The sequence below is a fragment of the Talpa occidentalis genome, unplaced genomic scaffold (genome assembly GCF_014898055.3).
Source record: "Talpa occidentalis isolate TD23 unplaced genomic scaffold, MPIMG_talOcc4v2.1 talOcc4.13, whole genome shotgun sequence".
NCBI lineage: Eukaryota > Metazoa > Chordata > Mammalia > Eulipotyphla > Talpidae > Talpa > Talpa occidentalis.
In genome coordinates, this window is record NW_023601322.1 from 99,044,964 (window position 1) to 99,070,422 (window position 25,459).

General features: G+C 46.5%; 1 protein-coding gene across 5 annotated transcripts in view; it reads right to left on the reverse strand.

Annotated features, from left to right (window-relative positions):
• TET2 (tet methylcytosine dioxygenase 2) overlaps positions 1-25,459 on the reverse strand; it is a 100,929-nt gene that overhangs the window by 42,368 nt on the left and 33,102 nt on the right. For 4 of the 5 annotated variants that reach the window (XM_037509604.1, XM_054694595.1, XM_037509606.1 and 1 more), the window contains exon 2: positions 24,541-24,677. The gene's annotated coding sequence lies outside the window, so the exon portion shown is untranslated. Of the gene's footprint in view, positions 1-24,540; positions 24,678-24,770; positions 24,950-25,459 lie in introns of those variants that run through there. The other variant, XM_037509605.1, reaches the window with a different exon arrangement.

Here is a 25,459-nt window from a genome sequence, read left to right on the forward strand (position 1 = left end):
GCATGGCTGAGTGAGGCACCCGTGTGGCTTTAGATGCTGCCTGCAACAGCTTAGCTAGGACAAGGAGTTTGGGGGAGCAAGGAGGATCCCCTTGGGGGTGCTTGCTTGGGAAAATGAAGGTCCATGGATGTGCTTTGCGCCTGCCATGTGCGATGCTTACGGGGGTCCTCGTCAGTTTATTCATGATTCTCCGTTCAGGCTATTTAATGCCAACGACTGGAGCTTTAAAATTTGCTTCTTATCTTAAAGTAACAGTCCAGACAGACCTTAATAATGCAATGATTATCTGAGGGAGGAAAAGCAGGAGGAATGTAACTGAAGATTAGAGACAAGGCTTAGGGGCAAGTCTTTTCTTAAGATGTGGAGACTAGAAGTCAGCCTGCCTACCGCCCTCCGAGGCAAAGGTGGCTCTGTTTTTCCCCCTCAGTTCTCAGTATCTGCATATCTGTTTGGATCACAGTCCTGGGACTGTTTGCTGAATTTAGGCTTCTTCCTGGTCAATCTCTAACTCATACTAACCTGAAGTGTACAGAGGGAAAGTTCATCCCAGCCATAAATGTAATTTCTCTCATAAATATAACAAGTATTCACACTTCTCAGCTGCATTCCACTCCTACCACTAGGATGACTAATGGTGATTTGGTCCTTCTCTGTGGGCATTCCCTGGGATGTGCTGAGACACTCCAGGATGTACTTGCCAGGATACACTATTTCAGTGCTTTACATCCTCAAATTTTAAATGCATGCAGAAACCACTACAGTTGCTAGGACTTGGTGCTGCCAACACCCTATCTGAGAATCTATCCAGTGGGCAAGCACACCCCAAAAGAAAGCACTGCTAGGATGGAGACTCTGCAGGCACAGCCGAGTGGCTGCTGATGAAAGATGAAGGACGACAGATTTCCCACACTAGGCAATGTGCGTAGATGTCCCTGCAGGCCCTAGAGGAACCAAGCAATTCACTGTCCAAGTGAGCCCGTGTCTGGACCCCTGCCCCAGACACGCATCCAGGGGCCCATGCGTGCCATGGACCAGAACAGCAATACCCCATGCCCTCACCTTGCTCAGGTGAACAAGGTGCCTGAAGTTCTTTCACCCTTAAAATCGAGGCAGGGGGAGATATGCAGACTCTTAACCCAAAGCCAGAGAGCAATTGGGGTTGAATTGGGAATTTTAAGATAAACAGGAGTGAGTTTCAAAGATGTGATGAAATTGTTCTACTATCCAAAAGACGCTTGAAAATGATGAAATCTACACAAGACGCCACAGGAGAGTGGGGTGAGGTGAATCCTCGGTATGTTTGAGGGCATTTACAGGAATAAGACTTTTACTAGTGTATCTTATAAGGTCTGATTTTTCTTATAAGACAGCTCCTTATAAGTCCTCTTATAAGTCCAACAAAACAGTTTCTAGTGATATATAAGGACTATGTGTACCCTGTGGCAGGGCTCACAGTCATTGAGTGGTTTTAGATAATGACAGTGGTAGCCATGAACATGACCTACAATGTATTCCTCTTCTATTAGCAAATACGTCCAGGACATCTCCTGTGCACTGGGTACTGCTGCCCTGAAGAAAGAAGCCAGCCAACTCTGCACTCTCAGACCTGACACTCCAGTGGGGAGAGAAGCAAGAAACACAGGACTAACTGCATGGTGTGATGGAACACGCTGAGTGCCAAGAGTCCCGGGGGAGCAGGGCCAGGCATGGGGGACCAGGGAGGGTGGCTGGTTGCTGACTGAATTGCACACAGTAAGTCTCACTGAGATCTGAACAGTCTCTTGGATTCGAGTCACATAGTACATGCCCAGTTCACCAAAATGATCTAAATCGATGCGTTAATGCCGTATTACTGGATATGCCATTTCATGTCTTCAGCCCTAAAATCGAGATTGAAAAACAAGCCAGACTACCAAGATACAGTTGTAGTATAATCAACTAGGTTGTCGCAGTTCCAGGCACGCTAAAATATTAATGTGGAGCAAACTAACAATATACTAGGCTACCGACACAATCTCCTGAAGTAGGGATCCTTGACACCCGCCTTCTGGCAATTAAGAGCTCATTTTGTATCCCAGAGTCTGTACCTTCTCCCAGGTGCTATGCCCTCTCCCATCACTTCCAGGGGCCCCCAGTGTGTTCCTGACAAGTTGTACAATCGTGAGTGGCTCCATCATCACACCAACTTCTACTGATCTGCTGTAGTGAGCCAAGACAACCCAGGCATGTTCCTTCTCCCCGTTTCTGAACAATGCTGTGGTTACTTTGCACAGTGTTATGAAGTTATTCTGAAGTGAAATAAGTATTTAATTTAAAGAGTAGTCTCAGAGATGCAATTAGGCCCATCACCATCAATCACTACAGCACAGCTCAAAGAGCCCCACCATTAGTTCAGATGTTAATGCAATGACTTCAGTTCATGGGGGCAAAGGGGGTGGAATAAACTCTAGCAGGTAAAGCATTAAGGAAGAAACACAGTCTCGTCCTGCAGAGGGGTAAATGGGGGGCAGAATCGCTGTTCATAGGCACCCTGCAAAGCCAGTGTTCCATGGAACAGCAGACGCTGGAATACCTGACCTCTGAGGAACGCGGGAATTTTATACAGCTCTAAAGTACATATGGATCTTGACGCAGGGGAGAACCTGGGCTCTAAAACAACCTGACAACCTGCTGGAGAGCACAAAGCCCACCCTAGAGCCAAGGCCCAGAGCGTGTGCAAGTCTTACACAACTTCTAATCCACCATGTGGAACTGAGCCACCTTCCTTATGTTTTCCAATTAGATTACAGATTAATTATTCAAATTCTTCCCCAGAAAAGGCTTTAGCTCATAATCTCCTCAGTCTCAGTGAAGTATTCATAAATGGCTACAAAGTCACATACTGAAATAAGAGTTTTTAAATCGCACCCGATGGCTCTGTGTGAACAGTAACGCTTTTTCATGATGACTTTACAAGGAGCAGTCATTCACTTAATGCAACAGTGATTTTCATCACATATACTTTTAGGAGATAAAGATTTTAAGAGTCAAGAGAGTAATAGTTTGCAGATTAAAAACTGTGTACACACCACCTTCGTGATCTCTATAGCCCCATTTGCACTCAAGAAAGGCACTCCCAGGTGTCCAATACCAGATCAATAAAGATGTAACAGGAGGCTGAGGGCTGCCCCAGGTTTTTATATACTAAGTGTAAGTAACAGATATAAAATCAGAGTTGAGAAACTGCAGTAACGTACAGATCCCTAAAGATAATATTTAACAGAAAAGGTTTTATAATTATTTTCTATATAGCATAGTAAAGAGAAATCATTCTATTGAAGATTTCATAAACCTTGAAGTAAACAAACCTTTGATCACATGATCACCACAGAATCCATTTCTTTCTAGAACCTTCCAAATATGCCACATATCAGTACTGTGTCAAACACAATGTAAGATAACTTGGAAGTGAGATTTAAAAGTCAAGTGAAGACGAAAAGGGAAATTCAGACTTCCAGCAGAGATTTACTTTGCACTAAATTATCTTGGTGGGTCTTTACTTGGCCCCAACACCCAGAAAATGGCTCACCTGCCCACATAAGCTCAAATCTCCAGTTCAGAGACGGGTCTGCCCCCCGCCACCATGTGGTGACCACATGCCGCCGGGGAAAGAAAACACATAAATATGCAAAGCACTATACATCGCTGAATCGCAGCACTTGGGAGAAGAGAACCTGAGTTCCACGGGTCCTTAAACACGTTCTTTGCATTCAACAGAAGACCTAATTCCAGCATCTCCACAGAACTGTGGCACTAACGGGGTACAGCACCATGATACCCAGGGGGTAGTTCGCACGGACGGAGCACTGCGTGGCCCCTGAAGGCAGGCATGCTAAAATGCAGAGTGTGGGGTGTTTGAAAAGAGCTTCAAACTAACGCATCAGTGAATGATCCAGGTTTATGGCATTTTTCACAGAAAATAGAACATCTCAGAGAGAAATCTGACAGAATATCGGTAAGTTTACTGCCCTAACTTGGGCCAATCCATTACCTCCAGCCTCCAGTCACCTCTGCAGATGGAAGAGACAACAGGCGCCTGAAGCAGTGTGCAATGGCCATATGCCGGCCCCCAAAAGGAGCTTTCCCTGGCTCCCCTTCTCTCTTTCCTAGCCCCCAGGAGGTGTAAGAGCTCTGGTTTTAGTTCCCATCTTATGCATGCGGCCCCGTAGGAGAAGCTTACCATGTACAGTCAGTGCTGAATCAAAGAACTTAAGATCAACTCAAAGGTCATGGAACCGTAGTAACCACAGAAATGACATTTCCGTAAAGACTTTGAGTGAAATTCCTTTGAACACTCCTCTCCCTCATCTGTTGCAAAAAACAAATTTGAAACATCCATTTGTTTGAGCCTTTAGCTTTAAAAACACTAATTTCTACTTTGTGTCCTGTTTCATCTCCCCCAGAAACTCCAGCCCGAAGACCACGAACTCTCATGTTTGGTGGGGAGAGGCCCTGCACCCTCTTCTACCCACCGTCAGTGGCTGCAGTTGTCCAGAACCTGCAGCTCAATTGACTTCATTCGAGGGGAGAACAAAGGGTAGGAGGAAATGGGGGACTGTGTCAAATGCTCACCCACCTGTTCACGGCACTGGGTTGGAGCCCCAGCCCTCAGTGGTGTTCTGATCCCCATGGTTTCCCCCAAGTCAAGACAAACTCTCATGCTGAGGTGTGTTCTCTCTGCAGCCAGCTGCAGCATGGCAAGAGGGTGGGAGTGCCCAGCCAAGGGGGAGACAGGGCACCGCATGCAGCTGTCTGGTTCCTCCCTGCCTCTACTCAGAGTGCCTCCAAAACTCACACTCCTCTTCCTGAACCTACCCTGGCAATGCCAGCTCTGGAAGACCATCCCACAGCTGCCGACCCTATGAAGACTGAAAGGACCGCCTGGCTAATTTAGGTTCTAAATAACCAAGTGTAACATCAGAGAGGAGGGTTCAGGCTTTTCAGTAATACACAATGCAAAGTTTAAAAAATTTTCTAGAACATCTATTTATTTCATCATCTGGCAAGTCATCATAGGTTGTTCCTCTAGAGACACCAAAATAACCCATTTTTTTTCCATTTAAACACGACTTAACTGGAGAAAACTGGGTTTTATGAAAAGGTCTCGGGTGGCGATTTCTGTTGCTATCAACAGCATATCTTTATTACTGTCTACACCCTGTTGATGCTCTGACACGTTTTCAAAGCTGCACCTCAGCTCCTGGCTTGCTGGCCCATGATGGGGACACGGAGGTAGGTCGCACCACCAGCTCCAGGGTCGCGCAGTGGATGGGGATGACTCTGCAGCTGGCCAGAAGATCTTAGGATTTCCTCATGGGCAGGAAAGAAGAGCATCCTAGATGAAGGGGAAATTCTTAAGAAACTTCATATAGAGAAGACTTAAAGCCCAGAGATCTTAAAATAACATTAAATCCATTTAGTCAAGCATTGGCACAGGCAACACCTTGAGCAAGAGGGTGCTGATATGATAGAAATTAGCCTGTCTCTTTGAGTGAGACTAGTTATGATTTCCACTGCACGCTTTGATGCCTGAGCACCCGACTTGATGAAAACTGGCTAAGAAAATAAAGCAATTTAGTATGTTTCTTCTAGACTTTACTTCTGAATATATTTGAAAAGCTGGGACTCTTCCTAAGTTCTACCTTTATGACCTATAAGTAACTCTGTTGTCAAGCCTCAATGGGGTATGTCAGTATGCTCGCAGATACAGCGTTCCAGTCCTAAAAATAGTCACTGTCGGATATTTCATGCTCCGGCCACCCATTTCTATGCCAGGAAAAGGGTTGAGGACTTGTCAAAATTTAAATTCAGATTTGCAAAACTGACTAGGAGGTTAAAAAGAAAACAGATGAGCAGATGTCTTTGTAATAGAAAACCGTAGAGTTCTTTGGTGGGGAAGTGGGGGTAAAGAAAAAATGCATTTTCTTTTAATAATGGCAACAAGAAACTGAGAGTAATGACATTAATTAGATGTTTGATGTCATATAAGCTAGAAAGAACAGCACTAGAAAATAGACAACCTTTACAATGTGAATTTGTTACATTTTGGAATTCCTAACTTTCAGTTTTCACAAACAAATGGGTTACTCTAGTTTAAGGTAGTACAGGAATGCAAACTAAGGTCAAAATTAGCAGAAGGAAGAATATAAAGAACTAGAAGAAGAGAAGTATGTGAAATAGTTAACAGGGAAATAGGAGAAAAGATTAATAAGAGGCTTGGTTCTTTGAAAAGACAAATGAAATAGACAACTGTTGGCTAGACTAACCAAGAAAAAAAGAGAGAAGCGTCAAGTTAGAGGAGACATTATAAATGATACCACAGAAATACAAAGGACAGGGAAAAAAAAATTACTGTCAACTACTATGCCAATAAACTAGACCATCGAGAAGAAATGGATAAATTACTAGAAACATATCAAAATTCAAAATTCAATCAGGAGAAGTAGAACATTTGAATATTTCATTTAATAGTAAGGAAACTGAAACTGTAATAAAACTCTTTAAAAAAAGGCTATCGTATAGTTGGTGAATTTCAACAAACATGAAAGAAGAATACCAATCCTTTTCAAACTCTCCTCAGAGAGTCTGTAAAGGAAATAAATCTGGAGGGAACACTCCTAAACACGTGTCTCGAGATCACCATTAACCTTAACGCCAAAGCCAGATAAGGACCGTACAGGACAAGAAAACTACAGCTCAATATCCCTGAGGACACAGAGGCCAAAACTCAACAAAATTTTAGCAAACCAAATTCAGCAGCACATTAAAGGGTCACACAGTGTGATCTGTGAGATTCGCCCAAATCAGTAAGTGTGATATATCCCATAAACAGAGAGGTAAAGATCAAACTATGTCAACAGGTACAGAAGAAGCATCTGACAAATTCTACATCCATTCAGGATAACAACGCTCCACAAACTGGAGAGAGAAGGTACACACTTCAGCATGACAAAGGCCATGAATGACTACCCCCAATTAACATCATACTCACTGGCAAAAGGAAGGAAGCCTTTCTCTGTGGTCAGAAGCCAGACAAGGGTGCCCACTCTTACCAGTTTCATTCAACATGGTAATTAGTCAAGAGGAGAAAAAAGAAGGCATTAGGATTGGAAAGGAAGTAGTTGTCTCTCTAGGCAGATAATATGACATTATATATAAAAACCCTAAAGCCTCCACCAAAAACTTGTAGGACATAATAAATGGATTTAGTAAATTTGCAGGACACAAAATCAAAATACAAAAATCAGTCGTGTTTCTATATACCAACAATGAGTTATATCAAAGAGATATAAAACCACTCCATTTACAATAGCATAAAAATAAAAATGGGGCTTCCCCATGGCACAGCGGGTTGAGCGAGGTGTTGTGAAGCAGTCTGCAGCCTCTGCAGCGCAGGTTCGATTCCTGACCAGCCAGGAAGATAACCACATGGCGCAGCAGGCCTCTCCTGTCTCGCTCACTGCTCCCCTCAGCAGTGCTTTCAGTCCGTCTGCCTATTGTGCTCCCCACTCTGTCTCTGGTGAATCCCCTCACCCTCCTGCGACTCTGGGCTGTACACCAGCTCTTGTATAAATAAATAAATCTTAATAAATAAATAAATAAAATGCATACCTACAAATTTAACCAAGGAGGTGAAAGATCTGTACTCTGAAAACTACAAGACAATTATGAAAGAAATCAAGACACAAGTATTAGAGAGCCAGCCCCTGCTATAAACTGGAGTAATTAATGTTAAAATTTCCATACTACCCAAAGCCATCTATAAATTCAAAGAAATCCCTATCTAATTCTAAAGGCACTATGTTGTAGAAATAGCTGAACAATCCCCAGATTTGTACAGAGCCAAAAAGACCCAAAATAGTCAAAGTAATCCTGAAAAACAAGAACCATACCAGGGTCCACCACACTTACTGATTTCAAACCACATTTCAAGCTGTAGTAATTGAACTGGACAAAAACAGATACAGAGGGGCCTCCCCGATGGTGCAGCGGTTGAGCACTGGGTTGCGAAGCTGCCCGCAGCCTCTGCAGCCCCGGTTCGATCCCCGGCTGCTCCCCGGCCACCAGAGGAGGGTCCCACATGGCGCGCAGACCTCTCCTGCCGCCCGCTGCTCCCCTCAGCAGTGTCCTTCGGTCCTTCTGCCTGCTCTGCTCCCCGCTCTGGTGAATTGTCTCACCCTCCCGCGCTTCTGACTGTACCCAGTGCTTGTATTAAAAAAAAAAAAAAAAAAAAACAGATACAGAGACCAGTGGAACAGAATCAGTCCCCCAAATAAACCCATGTGTGTGTGTTTAACAAATATGTGACAAGGAAGTCAAGAATACTTAACAGAGACATGACAGTGTCATCAGCAAATGATGCTGGGAACTAGACTCCTGTCTTACAGCATACACAGAAATTAAATAAACTAAATTTATGACCAGAAACCTCCTTGACACTGGTGTTGGCAATGTTATTTTAGTCTTGACAACTAAAATACAAGCAAAAAAAATTTTTTGAACAAGTGGGACTGTATCAAACCACAAAGCTTCTAAATGCTCAGCAAGATGAAAAGCAACCCAGGATGGGAGAGAGCTGCGCAAACCACGCAGAAAAGGCAGTGATGGCCAGAACGGACGGAACTCATACAACTCAATGGCGAACTCAAATGACGCAATTTAAAAAAGAGCAAATGACCTGAACACACGTTTCCAAAGAAGACCTTCAAATGGCCAATGTTCAAGGCACTCATCATGGAACTGCACACGGAAGCCACAGTGGACACCCCCACACCTGTTGGGGGGACTCTCATCGAAACAACAAGAGCTGACGGGTGCTGGCAAGGATGTTAGGTTAAAGGAAATTAAGAACAGCTGTATGATTCTGCCGCCCCACTTCTGGGTACACACCTGAAGAAAATCACTGCCTCAAAGAAAGAAGCACACCACCATGCTCATGGCAGCAGCACCCATCAGCCGGGACATGGGGACCACAGAGTGCCACGGAACCAGGCCTGGCTGGCACCACTGCCTGCCCGAGGGCAATGAAGAGCAAGTGAAATCAAGATTAGAAAATACTTTGAGGGGAAAAGCTTTTACACGTGCAGACCTGATTCTCCATTTATATAGCCACATCTGGTTTTCTGTTGTTTTTTAATTATGATCCCTCCTTTCTTTCCTCCCTCCCTCCCTCCCTCTCTGTTCTCCCTCCAGGTGCAGTCCCCATGCTTCTCCCACCACCACAGACCCCACAAACCATCACCACCGTCCCCACAGTCCCTGGTAGACACATCCTCTCTCGTGCCTTTAGATCACGTGCATGAGAGACCAGAGGAGTGTTTTCAAAGTCTGAGTTGGCGCATGTTTCTGTCGCACCAGCATGCTCTACCGGCTCCCCTCGTGTTTAAGAGCAAGCCAAGCGCCTCATCCTACCTGGCCTGTGAGCAACGCCGCCTCTGCAGAGAGCCACCCCCGTGCCCTCACTCCTGGAGAGCAGGGCAAGCTGGCTTGTTCTCGGATATGCCAGGCTCATTCATGCTTCAGTGCCCCAGGACTTCCTGTCCCTTCTTACTGGAACTTTCTCCCACGATTCACCCTACCACTGGCTTTTTCGCTCAGCTCAGTTAGAGGTCAGCACCTGACAGAGGCTCCCTAACCTCCTTGGTGAGTAGTCCCTTCTCGACCCCATCGCTCAGCTTTGTCGCCTGCACAGCACTCCCAATCTGCAACTGTCTTGGTTACTCATTTGTCTAAATGAAGGTCACTAATGAAGAAGCCAGACTCTCCTGCGCACCCACACATCTGGAGCTCTCGGACCAATACCTCGAACAGAGCCACCTGGTCAGCCCGTGGACAGTGGAGCCGGGAGAAGGAGGGTCAGGCCTCCCAAGCCAGGACACTCGGCACTGAGAGCAAGCAGAGGAACAGGGGCTGGATGGAGCTGAGCAGGACCACTAGAGAGGAAAAAGGAGAGTAAGGGGCCACTAAGTGACAGTGCCCCCCGTGCGAGCAGAGAAGAGAGGGCACCCACCCTCCGGATGGAAGGGAAACTCACAGATAGGGCGCCTGGAAAATAGCAACAGATAAACCTTGGAAGACAAGCAGGGATATTCTGTGAGGACTGACTGGAGGCAGAAGAGTCCCGTCCCCCACCCCCTCCCCGGCTCCTACATATCTCAGTAACCTTAGGGGTATTGTCACCAGAGTAAAAAGCAAAGGCTCCATCAGGATGACACAGGAGGGGAAGAATGAGGACCTAAACCAGATGGACGCCATGGCAAAGTCTTTCTTACCCAACTTCAGTTGCTGAGATTCTTCCACCTTTACTAACCTTCCAGTAAAGAATGCTGCGGACAGGATGAGAGGTGACAAGGAGGGCGAGGGACAGACTCTGTTTCCTGTGATTATTCCATTACAGTCTCAGGGTAAAATCACCCCTATGCCCTCATCAGTGCATTATCGGACCGACAAGACGAGCATTCGCAACTGGCCACGCGGCTGCCGGCCCAGCCCAGGGTGGCTGAGCACAACGCAACGGGTGAGCGTCCCCTTCACGCTCTCGGGCTGTGCAGCCGTGCTCTGGCCAGGCGACTGCTGTGCCTTTCAGATGAGCGCTATAGTCAGCTTTCAAAGACTTCTCTACAAGCACAGAAACAACTGCTAAATGAGTAAGCTTCTGAGAGTTTCGGGTGTTGACTCCTGGGACATGCTGTGCTGTTCTGGGCCACGGTGACAGCAGTGGAAAGACAGAGGTGGGCATGGGTTTAGGGCATGCTTTCAAGGCAGGAACAAAACAAGCTGGTAATGGACCGGGCGTGAGGGAGGGAGCGAAAGGAGGAAGCTTGAGACACTCGGATGACAAGGGTGTCATTAACTAAAACAGAGGTGAGTGGGAGTAACTAGGTTGATGGGAAAGTTATGAGTTCTGTTTGGAACGAGCAAAGTTTGAGATGCACTCAACAAGATATATTAGGAAGGTGATCTGATATAAAAGCCAAGAACTAAGCCTACTGACAGTTTGTAAGCCAAGTTGTGATCACCCAAGAGCACAGTTAGAGAAAATGGTCTGAGAGTAGGTCTAGAAAACTTTAGAAGTTAGAGACTGAAAGAGAAAGTCACTAAGATGCTCGAGGAGATGGCCAGCAATACAGAGAATAGCCAGTGCTGAATTCCCACGCTTATTTTTTACTCCAAATTTGTCCTTCCGTCTATTTCCTATAGGGTGAATGCTGCTACATCTACCCAGTACTTAAGAAGAATTCTTGGGTGTTTAATTTCTTCTTCCCTTGCACAAAAATGTAATCAAATGCCACCTGCTTGGTTCTGCCTTGTCTCTGTCCCGGAATTCATAAATTATCTATGCCCTCATTCTCACTACTAAGGCTCGTCTCCATCTCATCCCCTGGTTTTCCTAACAGTCCGTTACGAGGGTTTCTCACCTCTAGTCTCACTTGCCTTCCACCTGCTCGCTGCACTAAAGCCCGGTGCAGACCACCATCACTTCTCTCCCTCCCCTTCCATTAGATTCGCTTAGTCCTCTGTGCCCTTAATACAATGACTAGATCTAGCCCCGTCCTTTCCAACAAGCTGCTCTCTCATGTACATTTGTACCGCCTCTTCCTGAAAGAGTTCCCACTGTGTTTCCACACTGCACTGTCTCCTGCTGTCCAGGCCTCTGTACCTGGGGTCCCACTCACCTGGGGTCCCGGCGCACCCTCACACATCTCCCCCACCCCTGTCCTCTTTATCCTTCCCACTCTGGGCAAAGCCGCCCTAACTCATTCTACTCGGGCCTTAGTCTAGATACTTCTGAGTGACTCAGGGTGAGTCGGGTCTCTCCAGGATGCGCCACGCCGCCTCACTCCTCGTCAAGGCACTAGGGCTGCGTTCCTTCTGGGCCCCTCACCACACCCCCACTTCCCGCGGGGCGAGGCTGTGTCTGCTGCTCTCACAGCCCCACGGTCCTACACCCAGCACTGGCAGAAGGTTAACACCATTTGCTGAGTGGATGAATGACTGTGCAGAGATATTCTCTCTCCCGATGGTTTATAGAAACTTATGATCTCTATTTAGCAATTATGCCTTCACTAATTTCACTAATTTCATTTCACCATGAAACAAAAACACAGGGGAGGACTTGCTATCAGATTTCCATTCTGTTCTGGCCTGGCAGGCCACCCGGCGCATGTCCTCTCAGGTGAAAGAAAGGTGCTGGGAGAGCAACCCTTGGTGGTGGACTCAGTGGGCGCAGAGCCTGGAGACTCGCCTGGAGCCCCTTTGGCTGACTATTTAGTGTCGCGCTCCACAGCCAGTGGTTCCGTGCCCAGGATCGCCCAGAGCGTCGACAGGTTAAGAGTAAGAGCAGATATTTCAAATTTTCTCTCATTTGGGTCCATAAACCTGTCTTAATACTTGACTCATATTAGAAAAAGCTTCAACTTCAAATATTGTTACTGAGATGCAAACCTCACTTGGAGTTATAGTGGCACAAACTAAATTACCCGGATCGAATAACCCTAGCGAGAATGTGGAGAAACCTGCAAACAAATGCAGGAGACTTCCATCCCAGCATATTACTGTTGCTGGAAGGGTGTACACCCAGGCATGTGCGCCATGCGTGGGCACCTACCTGTGTTTCTACCACGAGACTTATAACATATTCAATACCAAACTTGATTGGACTGGTGGGCATTTTGTTTTCCAGCCAACGTTGAAATTTAATAGCTTTGTCCCTTTGTTCCTGTTTCATCTGAAAACACTTATCACTATTTGAATTTGACATTACATTTGCTGACAGTCCAGTTCTTTGGTGGAAGGAGGATGGCTTTAATTGGCACCAAGCTTCCTGTTGCTCTCTTTGTGATGGCTGGTCACCATGTCAAAAAACAGGAGGACACGAAAGAATAGAATGCTAAATTAATCCCAAACCTTGAGATTAACTGGAAACACTCTCTACCTACCCCTGTGTCCCTGTACACTCCTATTTTACTCTTCATCCTGTAAACTAGTAAACAATGTTGTACAAACTCAGCAACTTCGCCATGACTGGAAAAGATTCAAGAAATAGAAAAAGGCCAAATGGTAAAAATAAAGAGGCCCTAATTAGCTTTTTTTAACTTGTTGCACATAGAAATAAATCAAGTTTCTCTGTGTCTCTTAGACTTCATGGAACAGCAAGAAAAATAATTAGACAATAAAAATAAATGAGAAAACCAGTATCCGGGGAAAGATTTCTTCAGAGGACTCATAATGCAATTTGCAGGAATATGCTGGGGATCCTGGATTGCTCACAAATTTACAGAAAATCTAAAATTCAGATTCATCAGAAGAGTGAGTTTTATTTATTCTGAGAATGCTCAACTGCATAATGAAGGTATTTCTAAGTCACTTCCACAGCAAAAAAGTTGTGTCCCGAGGGATAGCGTGAGGTCCTCGTCCCCTCTGCAAGCTCAGAACAAAGCCGCTCCACCAGCACCCGTCATTCTAGTTCCTTCTGACTTCCCTTAACACAGACACTGAAACTGAAGCCATGGCCGAAACACACTGGATGCTCTCCACTTGTCCTCTAGCGGCCCCTCCTCCCTCCTCCACATACCAGGGGAGCTACGCAATGCAGAGGCTTGTTTAAGCTGTACTGGTTACTCTGAACACTCTGCAAATCACAGCCAACCCAGTTTTCTGCAGTCCGGTTTCAGTTCCTCCTGCTCTTGGTGCTTTGAGTTTTCATGTTTGTGCTAAAGCCACCTCTTGTGGAATTAAGTTTATTGCCCAACATAGAAATGCCTAAGGTGATGAGTACTTGCTTTGATTTTCTCCCACTTGGAGAAAGAACCTTAGTTCCAAAGCTCTGAGATACTGTTGAAAATCTCAGGAAAAGCCACTGGCCCCCTCCCCCAGCATCATTTATGAAGAACTTTCAGTGATTTTTGAGATTCCCAAAAATTAATGTTTAGAATCAGTTAAACGTGTTAGCTCTTCATTTTCTTTGACGAGATCTACTTGAATTGGGAATGTCAAAAAAGTTTCCTCTCGGGCCTCCTCTGGTGGCACAGCAGTTGAGCGCTGGGCTGAGAAGCTGCCCGCAGCCTCTGCAGTGCCGGTTCCATCCGCGGCCACCGGCGAGGGTCCCACAGGGCGCGCAGACCTCTCCTGCCGCCCGCTGCTCCCCTCAGCAGTGTATTTCGTCAGTCTGCCTGTTCTGTTCCCCGCTCTGGCTCTGGTGAATCCTCTCACCCTCCCGCGCCTACGGTCTGTAGCCCGGTTCTTGTATAAATAAATAAATCTTAAAAACAAAACAAAAATAGAACAAAATGACATGGTAATACATGGAAACATTTAAAAAAAAAAAAAAAGTTTCCTCTGAAACCTGTTGTCTCAGATTGGGCTTATTTTTGTCCTTGTGAAACTGGCTGATAATTTATTCTCTCTTCTTGAAAACTTGCTTTCTATTTGGAATTTCCTCGAAAGTGCCATCCAGTGTGAAATCCACGTCAGGAGCACATTTTCATCATGTTCATGAACAAAACTTGGCTGAGGGCTTGCAGAGAGGTGGTAGCAAAGAGCAGACACCAGAGCCCTCTCCACAGTAAATGACTAAAATAAAGAGAAGCAGAAATTGGAAAATATTCCCCACCAGCTCTGAGAGCAGGGCAGAGTGCCAGCAGAGACGGGAAGTACGAGGAATTTCCGGACTAAATGCAGATGGCTCCATCCGGGAGTGATCACTGGGAGTCCAGCCCAACCCCTCTTCCTAAACCAGCCCTGGAAGCTGTGCAGAGCAAGAAAGCCCACATTTGGAACCCTCCACCAGACAGGGAGACTGGAATCACAGCCCCGGGGTTCTCACCCTGGCAGAAGGAAGCTGCTCCCCACCCCAAAGTCTCCCTCTGATGCAGGCCACAAAAGTAAGGGGAGGAAGGAGGGCTTTGGAGAAACAACTGACTCTTGGACCAAACCGTGTGGGGGCTGTGGGGGTTGCGGGTGGCCGCCTGCTCTCCATAAGCCTCTCCCTCACTTCACACAGGGGTCACTGTGCTAAACACTGCAGTCCACTAGTGAAGGGGACCCTGACATCCCCCCAGGAAGTGGCCTAAAGCACCAAAAAGAAAATCAAACAAAGCCAAGCTAACAGAGAGGTACTAAGGCGGGGGATGTGCTAATGTGTTAAACAGTATTTTCAGCAAATAGAAAGAAGCTTTACAGTGATACAGCCATCATGTTCTAAATGCACCAATAAGCGAGTGTTTTGATGAGCCTAGGAAGACTCCATGACATTCTGTAGGTGAATGAACCATACTTTAAGGATGTATGAATGGGGGAACAAATTCTGGAAAAAAATCTTCACTGTATTTCTTAAAAGCAGAAAAGCATGCTTTCAGAAGTGATTTGCTCAGGATTTTGCAAACATCCTGGACCTTGTGTGCCTTGTCCTGCTAAGGTAAACTTTGAAATAACAGAAGAATGGTGAAATGAGAAAATGGCCTAAAATTAAGGAACTTAAGAAATCAGGGCAAATAATGCCAGGTAACACAATTCCACAGTAACATATAAAACAAGACTTAATAAAGAAGAAATAAGAATAGAGCAAAGAAGCTGAAAAGGTTTGTTTGTTTTTCTAAATAATTTTTGCTCAAAAAGAAGTTGAAACTTTAAGGAATTTCTGAATAAAATGGTAATGAATACAATTCGAAAAGTCAAAATGCATGGACTGTGGCTAAATTAGGGCTTTAAAATCCTCTTATAACAACACAACCTGTTATAAATACAAATGACTTAATGAGCATTGCAACCTGACTGTGGGAAAACAAAACAAGCTTCAACATAGAAGGGACAATAAAAAGATAATTAAAAAATACATATTGTGCTTAATAAATCCAACATTAGATTCTTTGAAAAGGAATACAGTAGAATAAAAAAAATTCATAAAATGTCTTAAGAACTCATAAATTAACAGAGAGAGGTGTGTTACCCACAGGTAGAAAGAATAATGAAATGCAATCTGCTTTCGAGGAATGAATCGGGAAAGCCAGACAGACTGACAGCTGTCCCAGAGAGAATACAGTGCTAACATCAGCTCAAAGGCAGAGTAAAGGGCCTCCCTGGTGGTGCAGCAGGTTGGGCGCAGCACTATGAAGGTGTCCACAGCCTCTGTAGCGTGGGTTCAATTCCCAGCCGGCCAGGGAGATTCCCACATGGCGCGCAGACCTCTCCTGTTGCGCCCGCTGATCGCCTCAGCAGTGCTTTCAGCCTGTCTGCCTGTTCTGCTCCGCGCGCTGTCTCTGGTGAATCCTCTCACCCTCCGGCGCCTCTGGCCTGTACCCCAGCTCTTGTATAAATAAAAAATAAGTCTTTAAAAGAAAAAGCCAGCGTAAAGACTAAATTTTTGCCTTCAAATACAAGCCGCAACCTTGTCCAGTCCTCGGTGCTAGCTGTGGTGTCCCCACAGCTACGCCCCTTTAACTTTCCAAGACATTTACCTCCTGGGCGGCTCTCATTTAGAAAGGGCAGTAAGTGAGGAGAAAAGACCCTCTGCTAGTAAAGTATTTTGAATGACCGAGAACACTTTTTTCACAGCAACTGTATGCCTGATAGTGCATGGCTATCTATATTTCTAGGTATTAGCAGTGCGTTATTTATTCAAATGTCTAGTAAGTGCTTGGTACGTACTAAAGATACAAGACTGTTGCCCTGGAGGAAGAGAGATTCTGGAAGACTCTTAAGGAAGCCATACCATTAATTTTCTAATAGATTAGACACAACCTTTGGCGACAGGACAGGGGCAAATTTTCCTCAAGGAAAACAGCGTATTCCTTCTCATAATTAAGACTGACTTGGAGGGCCTCCCCGGTGGCGCAGCGGTTGAGCGCTGGGTTGCGAAGCTGCCCGCGGCCTCTGCACGCCGGTTCGATCCCAGGCTGCTACCCGGCCACCACAGGAGGGTCCCACATGGCGCGCAGACCTCTCCTGCCGCCCGCTGCTCCCCTCAGCAGTGTACTTCGGTCCTTCTGCCTGCTCTGCTCCCCACTCTGGCTCTGGTGAATTCTCTCACCCTCCCGCGCTTCTGACTGTACCCAGTGCATGTATAAACAAAAAAAAAACAAAAACATACAAATAAATAAAGCATGCCTCTATTAAAAAAAAAAAAAAAAAAGACTGACTTGGAGTGCATGAATCCTTATGATAATTAAGACTTACTCAAATCCTGCACATTGCCTCCTCAGCCGCAGCTCTGCCCCTGGCTCTGCCCAGCAGCTGGCACGTCTGCACTGTAATTAGAGAGGAGGCGGTGTGATGCCACAGCCAGGCCCCCTTCTGTGTGATGACTTGCGCCGAGGCACACACAGGCCTTCCTGACAACAGCACATTCAACTCCGCAGCACTTACAGTATTGTTTAAGGAGTCTAAAAGTTTAGAAATATAGTATGCTTCCAGTGAATATGTGGTCACAGCCCTCTCCTGCCATGCTCTTTTCCAAGGACTTCTAAACTCATTAGGGGCTTAGTGTATTCCACAGTGTATTCCAGTGAAATCAGGCTGGCCGTGAATGCACATGGTCTACCTGGGAATGAAGAAGGGCTGGACTAGTGGGGCAGGACCACACAAACTGTGATTTTTCTCCCAAATCCTACATCATGTTTCAACTTGACATTGACAGAGAGCACTTTCCCAGCGCTCTCCCTAGCCAGCGCCTCAGTGACCATCAGCACTTACCCAGTGAACATTCAGTGGTCAGCCACCTCGAGCCCAGCACAGTATCAGAGAACAGAGCAGGAATAAGAAGAATCCAAGCCCCACTGGGTCCTTTTCAGTTACAATGACGCCTGTACAATTGCAGTGACATTTCCTAGGACACTCAGTATCTTTTGGCCAACCCAAGCCAACTGTGCTGGATACTCTCATTTCCTGGGGAAGAACCATTTATATTTACTATTTTCCTGTCCTGTTAAGTAGTTAGCAGCCATTCCTGGTCTCCACAATCAAACTTTAGAGGGTTATTAACAAAGTATCCACGCCTTTGCTGATGCTAGTTCTGATACAAAACTGTGGGACCTAAGGGTGGCACTTCCTTTCCCACAAATTAAAAATAATGAAGGGAAAAAACCCTAAGTCTCATTATGAAAAGTAGGAACAGGGTTCAAAATGTATGGTTTATGTAGCCACTGATACAGTTATGACGTTACTAAGAAATACCTTGTGCACTAGCCACAATTCAAATAAGATGCATACAAACAAACCACTTTAAATGGAACAGATATCTTTTCCATTATGTATTTTGGGAGAAATGGTGCCTATTTTGAAGAAGAGGTGATTTTGTGTTAAAAGCCAAATCATCCAACTTTTGAAAATATAACAGTGTTTCTAAATTAAACTGTTGATTTGCAAGTACTTAAATGATTTGGATAAATAACTGAATTTAAAGGTAATTCTCAGTCGTCTCGAGGTACAACTGGGATTTCAACGACAGCAGTAACACGTGTCCCGACGTAATTATCTCATGAACATAAAAGTTAGCGCTTGAACGAAACAAAACATAAGCACCCCAGTGTACTCACCCTTTCTCATTTTGATTAAAAGTATGACCTCGGTGTTAAAAGTTTTATGTATTTTCAATTTGGATGCATGGCTTCTGACTTACTGACTGATAAGCAGGCAAGGAGGAAAATGAAGAACAGTTAATGAGTGGCGGGAGTACATGAGCATTAAAGGAAAAGGTTAATTAGATAGTGGTTGGGTGAATATATAGAGTAGGGGAGAAACAAAAATTGCTTTATAAATTTATCTTTTCCTGTATTCAAGAAACAAAATCTTGAAGTTTTCCCAAATAGAAATAATGGATAACCTAAGGCTTAGGGAAACAACGGTGGAAATTTAAAGCTTATTTACATTTTTTCCTCCAAATGTCCTCTACAAACAATTCACGATTCTTCCTGTCAATGCCAGTTGTGTTTACTACAACATTCTAACCCTCATAATCTGCTATGACTCAGATGAAACATTTTCAGGTTCATATATCTATTGTCAAGTATATTTATCGGCTACTCCTGAATGATTGATGGTCATCTGGAAAGTGAGTGTCCCTAAGTAAAGGCAAAGGGACCACAAACTCAGGAGTGAGCCGATGGCTTCCACAAGTCCAGGCTAACCTTCTAATGCACGCTCAGCATTCACCACTGCAGCATTCACCAGCTCCCTGAGCAAAGGCTTCAGAGGATTCCAGGATGGCCAGGTCAGCCCATGCTTGCCCTTATACAGGAAGGGGAGGCAGGCAGCCTTCCTCACCTGCCGACGCTCTGAGGCAGCCTCTCATGATGCTGCCACCTTTAAACTTTTAAGTTAGCTGCATACTGATCATGGGGGGACAGTAGATGCTATCCTATCACTTAATATGCAATGCGTCCACTTTCCAAAGGAGAGTTCAAAACAGGGAAGGATGAAGGACATCAGGGATGAGAGCTGTTCTAAGTTTTAGGTAAGATTTTAAGTTTAAACAAGGATGACTCGTTCTCCCAATGATTATCCTGTTTAAGATTCTCATCGACATTTCCACTGGCAGTAAAGAACACAGAAGTCCTGCTTGTAAAATGTACGGAGGAAGTGAGGAGGGAGAAGAGGGTATGTGTATATAAGCAGTACATGGAACAGAAAGAGGTTTTCATAATTTGACTAGGCTTAAAGGAGACAATATGGGGTGTGATAAGTGACCTGCTCAAACCCGTTACAGTGATACTGTAACAGGAATGGATGGGGTCTGGTTTATCAGGGGATGGCGGTGTTCTCTCACACACGGGGAAGGCAAGGTTCTCGGGGAGCACATGTGCAGGAGCGAGCTGTCCCGGGAACCAGAGGGAACAATGAGGAAATGGTGGATGCATGGATAAGGTGAGAATTCCGTGACGGGTGGTGAGAATGGGCAGAGGTGTGGGGAAGTTGGGCTTGGGAGTCTGGGTGGAAAAAAGGGTGGTGGAAATTCTTATCCAACAAATTACTTATAACCAAGTAGGAAGCCAGCAGGCAGAAGGTCTTTGGGGGGGGCGGGGGGGGCAAGAGAAGGGGGAAAGGGTGGCAGTTCAAGAATTGGAAAAGATGACCAAGGTTTTAATTTTCTTAAGTCCCTCCAAGACACTCCCCGAGATTGAAGGACTGTGCGTGCCTGGCGGAGAGTTATGACGTGCCATGCGCACAGACAGCACCAACTAGGCGATCACAGAGAAACCCCTTTCACTTGTTCCCCAGTCTTCTCAACATTAAAAAAGACAAGATAACACACTAATGTCACATTTTGAGAAAAGGGTTTGGTCAAGTTAGTATCTGTAAAAATAAGTAGACATTTCCAGTGCCTACATCTGCAGTGCAACTTTCTTTCAGAATACATGCTTTCGTGTCTGCTTCAAATAGCCTATGAGATCGATGGAGGCACCCGAGACCTCACCTTCATTTGGGGAAACTGAAACTCAGGAGGGGTGAAAGCGCTTTCACCGGGGGCGGTCTACGGTAGCACAGCTCCATGGTTCTGCCCCCACGTCCTGCGTGGAAATGAATGCAAAACACACTACGATGCTATCTGCGGGTTTAGGAATTGCCCAAGTTGTCAGCAGAAGCCCGTGAGAATGTCAAGTCTTCCATCAGCCAGCCTCTTGGGACACAGACTGTGACAGCAGCCTAGGCCTTAAAATAGATGAGACACCACAGATGACCATGGTTAGGTTTCACGTGGTTTGGTTGCGACTGCACCACACTGGCGTGGAGGCGGTGAGGAAAGGGGAAAGTGTTCTCGTAAACAGAAATAAACCTTCTTTGAAATACACCTCTGCTCTCTTGCTAGATCACTGCGTTTTTTGAAAACAAAACAGGCGCTAACTAGCAGGCAGCAGCGGGACAGCCTGGGCTGTGCGGCTGAAAGGCACTCTGCTGGGGGCACTCCGGGCCCGCTGTGGTCCCAGGCTCTGGCTGGGGCAAGGCGACCAGCTTTGCTAGCGGGGAGAGTGGCAAGGCTCAGCCTGTGAGAGCGGTCTCTAGGGGAGGGACATAGGAAGTCTTTACTTCAAAGTCTAGGTGGCGGTTTATTTTTGAGGTAACAGGCCATATTTCTTCTGAGAGGTGAACATTAGAAGTACAACAGAAACAGCAATTCCATCTCAAACACCTGGTGAGAGAATGATGAATGATGACTAAGTCGGGAGACACCAACCGCCCACAGCTGGGAGGAAATGAAGTCCAGAGAGGAACGCTTGGGAATCAAGGCGAGTGTTCACGAGAGAGAGGGAACGCAGCCGCGTGCACTGGAGAATGGCTGCACGTCAGCGCCAAGGGGCACCCAAGCCTCCGTCTCCCCACCAGGAGGCTGGCAGAATGCACGTCGCTGAGACTTTTGTCAGCGGGCGCGGGGGATCTGGGGCCTGCCCGAGTTCTGCCAGTAGCTCGTGACGGGACTTTAGGAAGGCACATGTCACCGTGGTCCTCCACGAAATGGACCACATGTTCTGGGGGATGTACAGGGTAAGACTCTGAGGACTAATTTGGAATTTGGGTTCTGTTATTCCAACTTGGTAAAACATGCCAAATCTGGATGTGTATGTTCCCATGAAAGGTATTTTGCTTCCCACTAGTTTTTACATGAATTTCAATGCATCGTGAAGACTCGCTCTTAGCGCGCTAACAGCCTCTAAGGTGAATGGCAAACACAGCAAGAGCTAGGTCTTCAGCAGCCTTGAGGATATTGATACGGCATTGTCTCTCCTCAGCTGGACTTAAACTCGACAGAGGCCCTGCTTCTGTTTCTTTCAGCACCAACATTTATTGCTCATTTTATAACTGGAAGAGGAATTCCACGTGCATTCAGCAAATGAATCCTGACTTTTCCCTTGAAGACATCAAATCCATCTCCCTTTCAGTCACCTCTATTACCGTACCCATCTATTCATGCTCACTTATAAGTCACTCCAAACGCTTCCTCCATCTCTCTCCTCTTCTAAACTCAACTAGCATTGCTAAGAACCTGAACCTCCTCCTTAACCACCCACCGGCACTGTTCCCCAGTATCTGTGGGCCCCCATGCAGTCATCCTCAGCCTGACCACAGGGTCTGCTGCCCTCCTGCGTGTGCCCCCCCACCAGGGCACCCCGACTGCTCCACGCCACGGCCTGGCCCACCCTGCCTCCAAGCCTGCGCCACTGCACGTGCTCTTTTCCTCCACACGCCATTCCTAGTCTCCTGTTGACTTTACTTCTTTAATGACCGAGAGGCATGTGGCTGTGCTGTAACTTTAATTAGGTCTTTACCTTTGGGAGGTTTGGCAGGTTGACCAAGGTACAGTGGGCACGTAAGATTGGACAACAAATCCCCCTCCTGGTAGTTAGCACATCCATCACCTCACATGTTAACTTTTTCTTGTGGGAAGTTCTACTCTTAGCCAATTGGACAACCACACAGTAGGTGCTGTCCCCAGTTACCTGCTGGAACTGGCGCCTCAGGCCCGATGCTCTGACAACGACCCAGTCCTCCTCCTACTCCAAGACCTAGAGCACGACCTGCCACCTGCTTTGGTGTGCTCCCTCCAACAGCCTCAGGCCAGGTGGCCCCGCCCTTTCTGAGCCTTGATGTCACTTACCTGGACGCGTGTTTTCTGCAGGTAGGAGAAGCTCTAACTCCCGCTGAGTCTCTTTGAGAACATTCTCCTGCTCTGGGCCTTTGGGGCTTTCCCCCTGTACCCTGGACACCCTTCCCAGAGTGAACTTCATGCTGTTTATATTACTTTTTCAGGCTTTTACTCACTCTCCACTTCAGATCCTTTAACACTAGTGCACCTTCAGCTGCTGCCCCAATTCCCATCACGCTCAGCAGTCTTGGCATTGAGCACAGCAAACATGTCTGTTCTGCCTTGCGCCCTAGCTGAGCAGGGGCAGGGACTGTCCACTGCTCACTAATGTGACCCTATTTCAAAAGTGCCTGGTATTTGCCGGTGCTTGAGGAAGATTTTTTGAATTCATTCACTACTAAAAAGCCAAAAGCACCAATACATGACTAACAATAATAAATAAATGCTAATAGAAAATTTGGAACTATGTACTCCGTGTTTGCCTTGTAATATTATATATACTCCTAGTGTTATTATGTGCAGACTATTTTCCTTCTTGACAAAACAAGGTTTAACGAGGTGAAGTAACCTTCCAAGAAAACACAGCTGAGACTTATTACTGAACGTCAGTCTTAGATCTATTTACTACTAAAAATAAGCTGTAGGCAGGGTTTATTCAGCTCTAAAAATCTGAATGCAAACTAAGATTCTTTTTTGGATAGAAGGGAAGAATTTCTCCAGGGTTTAGTTGTAAAATCTTTTTTTTTGCCCACAGCTGTATTTTAATTGTGCCCTCCTGTAATTTTTCTGACACTTTTACACTCTGTTTTCATCTACCCTTCATCTGCAAGTAGAGAAAATGTTCTGAATCATGCCATGACTTCATTAAAGAGGTGAAAATTCCACCTTAAAAAAAGCACCTTAGTTCTCACGTAAAGGCCAAGTACAGAGTGAGTAGCCACAGCAACAAGTGAAAGCATCCATAGAGGGCAGAGGGGAAAAACAAAGAACGAGTTATTCATAATTACCAAAGATTCTCCAGTGCAAGAAGGGAAAGAGGAAGTCTATTTTCAGTGACAATGATGAGTCTGGAAACATCAGCGAGCAAGGGGAGAGCTCTCACGGGAGACCGCCCTGCAGGGAGCTCTCTCCCTCACAGACTGCCATTCCCAGGGCCCAGAGGGGCTCCAGGCAGATGCACCACCCCTGACCTCCGGGACCTTGGGAGTTGAGCTGAGGACACCAGGAGTTTCTCGGCTGCGGTGAGCCTCCAGGAAGCATCCAGCGGCAGAGTGACACTTGGAACCAGCTTGCCCCAAGGAGGGCAGACCTAAAGGCCCTTGGGTTTTATAGGAAAAGCTTAGGGCAAGGGAAACTGAAACTGAATTACCAACTCAGTGAGTTACAGGAAGAAACCCTCCTGGTTCCCCATTCCTCTGCTAGCCTCCGTTTGCTTTCCTTCCCTTTACGCATCAGTCCACAGGTTATTTTGGGGGCCAAGTACCAGAGACCTGCCCGCCCAGGCCCAGGAGGGCTCACTTTTGAGACTCTCGTATATACTTAAGTACCAATTTCGGGTTCCAGAACAAGACTGAGACAAAGAGGCCTGCGGGGAGGGAAACGTGGGGAGAAGAAATACTGTGAGGGGTGGTGACCCACTTTACATTACCCACGTGTTTACTGTTACGTGTGCATGGTTTCTCTTTAATATGCGAACATTGGCCTTCTGATGAAAACCTTCCTTTTTGCCAGGAAAAAAAAAAAGACATGCAAAAAGCCAACGCACAAGTCTCCGGGATGCATAGCTCTTCACACGGAACCCAAGCACCCCAGCCAAGCCAATAAAGGCCACCGAGAGTACAGAGGGGCGCAGTGGGGGTCGAAGGAGAGACGGCCGCCGCAGGGGATCAGCTCCCGCGCTCAGGGCGCCCACCGATCCGCTCACTCACCAGCGGCTCTGTCCCTCGCTGCTCCTCATGGCCCGCCGGCTGCTGCTGAGCCCATCTCCTGCCTCACAGCACCACAACTCAACACGACCCGGGACAGCGGGCAATCTTGACGGGGCTGCTGCCGAGTGCTGGCCAGCCTGGAGGAGAAGGCAAGTGGGGGTGAGTTTGCGGGGAAAGAGGCACATGCATCTGCTCTGGCAGCTATGACAGAAGGAGATAGCTCCTCTTACTCCATTGACTGTTGATGGATTTAGAGTCAAGGGATCTTTCCGCAGAGCAACGAAACTCCCAAACGCGCCACAGTGACACTATGTAAGCTTTGGAGAGGGCACGGCAGAGCCATGGCAGCTCTGCCTCCCTCGGGGTCCACACAGCTTACAGTGGTAAGTACCACACGAACCCGGACCGTGGCTTATATTATCACACCTCTTGATTGCAAGAGGTTTCAGCCTTGCTGGCCCAGTATCACATGGGTGTGATGCTGACCTCACGCACTGACATTCCGATTGGCTGGGCTACAATGAAGCCGGTTTTCCAGGTGACTCACGCAGGGTAGAGAATCACTACTTTCAGCCGGCAGACTTGGTGAGCCGCAGCACTCACTTAGGTCGTAAATAGCAGAGATTCATTCACAGCGTACTCACGGCGACAAGCATGTGGCCCCTGTGCTCCAGGGCTTTAATTTAGCAGAAGAGATTGGACACTTCAAAAAGATCACCCAATAAGGTACACACTTGAAAAACACAGCCACAGTGAGAGGTAGAGGGGCCTGGGTGGTGGGGGTGGGGGGAGGTGAAATACACAGGCGCCAGGTAAGAAACTGCACCTGAAACAAGGCAGCGTGTAAACTAGTGTGACATCTATGGGGAGGAAAAAGCATGCATCGCCTACAGGGCCAGATGTGGTGAAACTCGTGGGC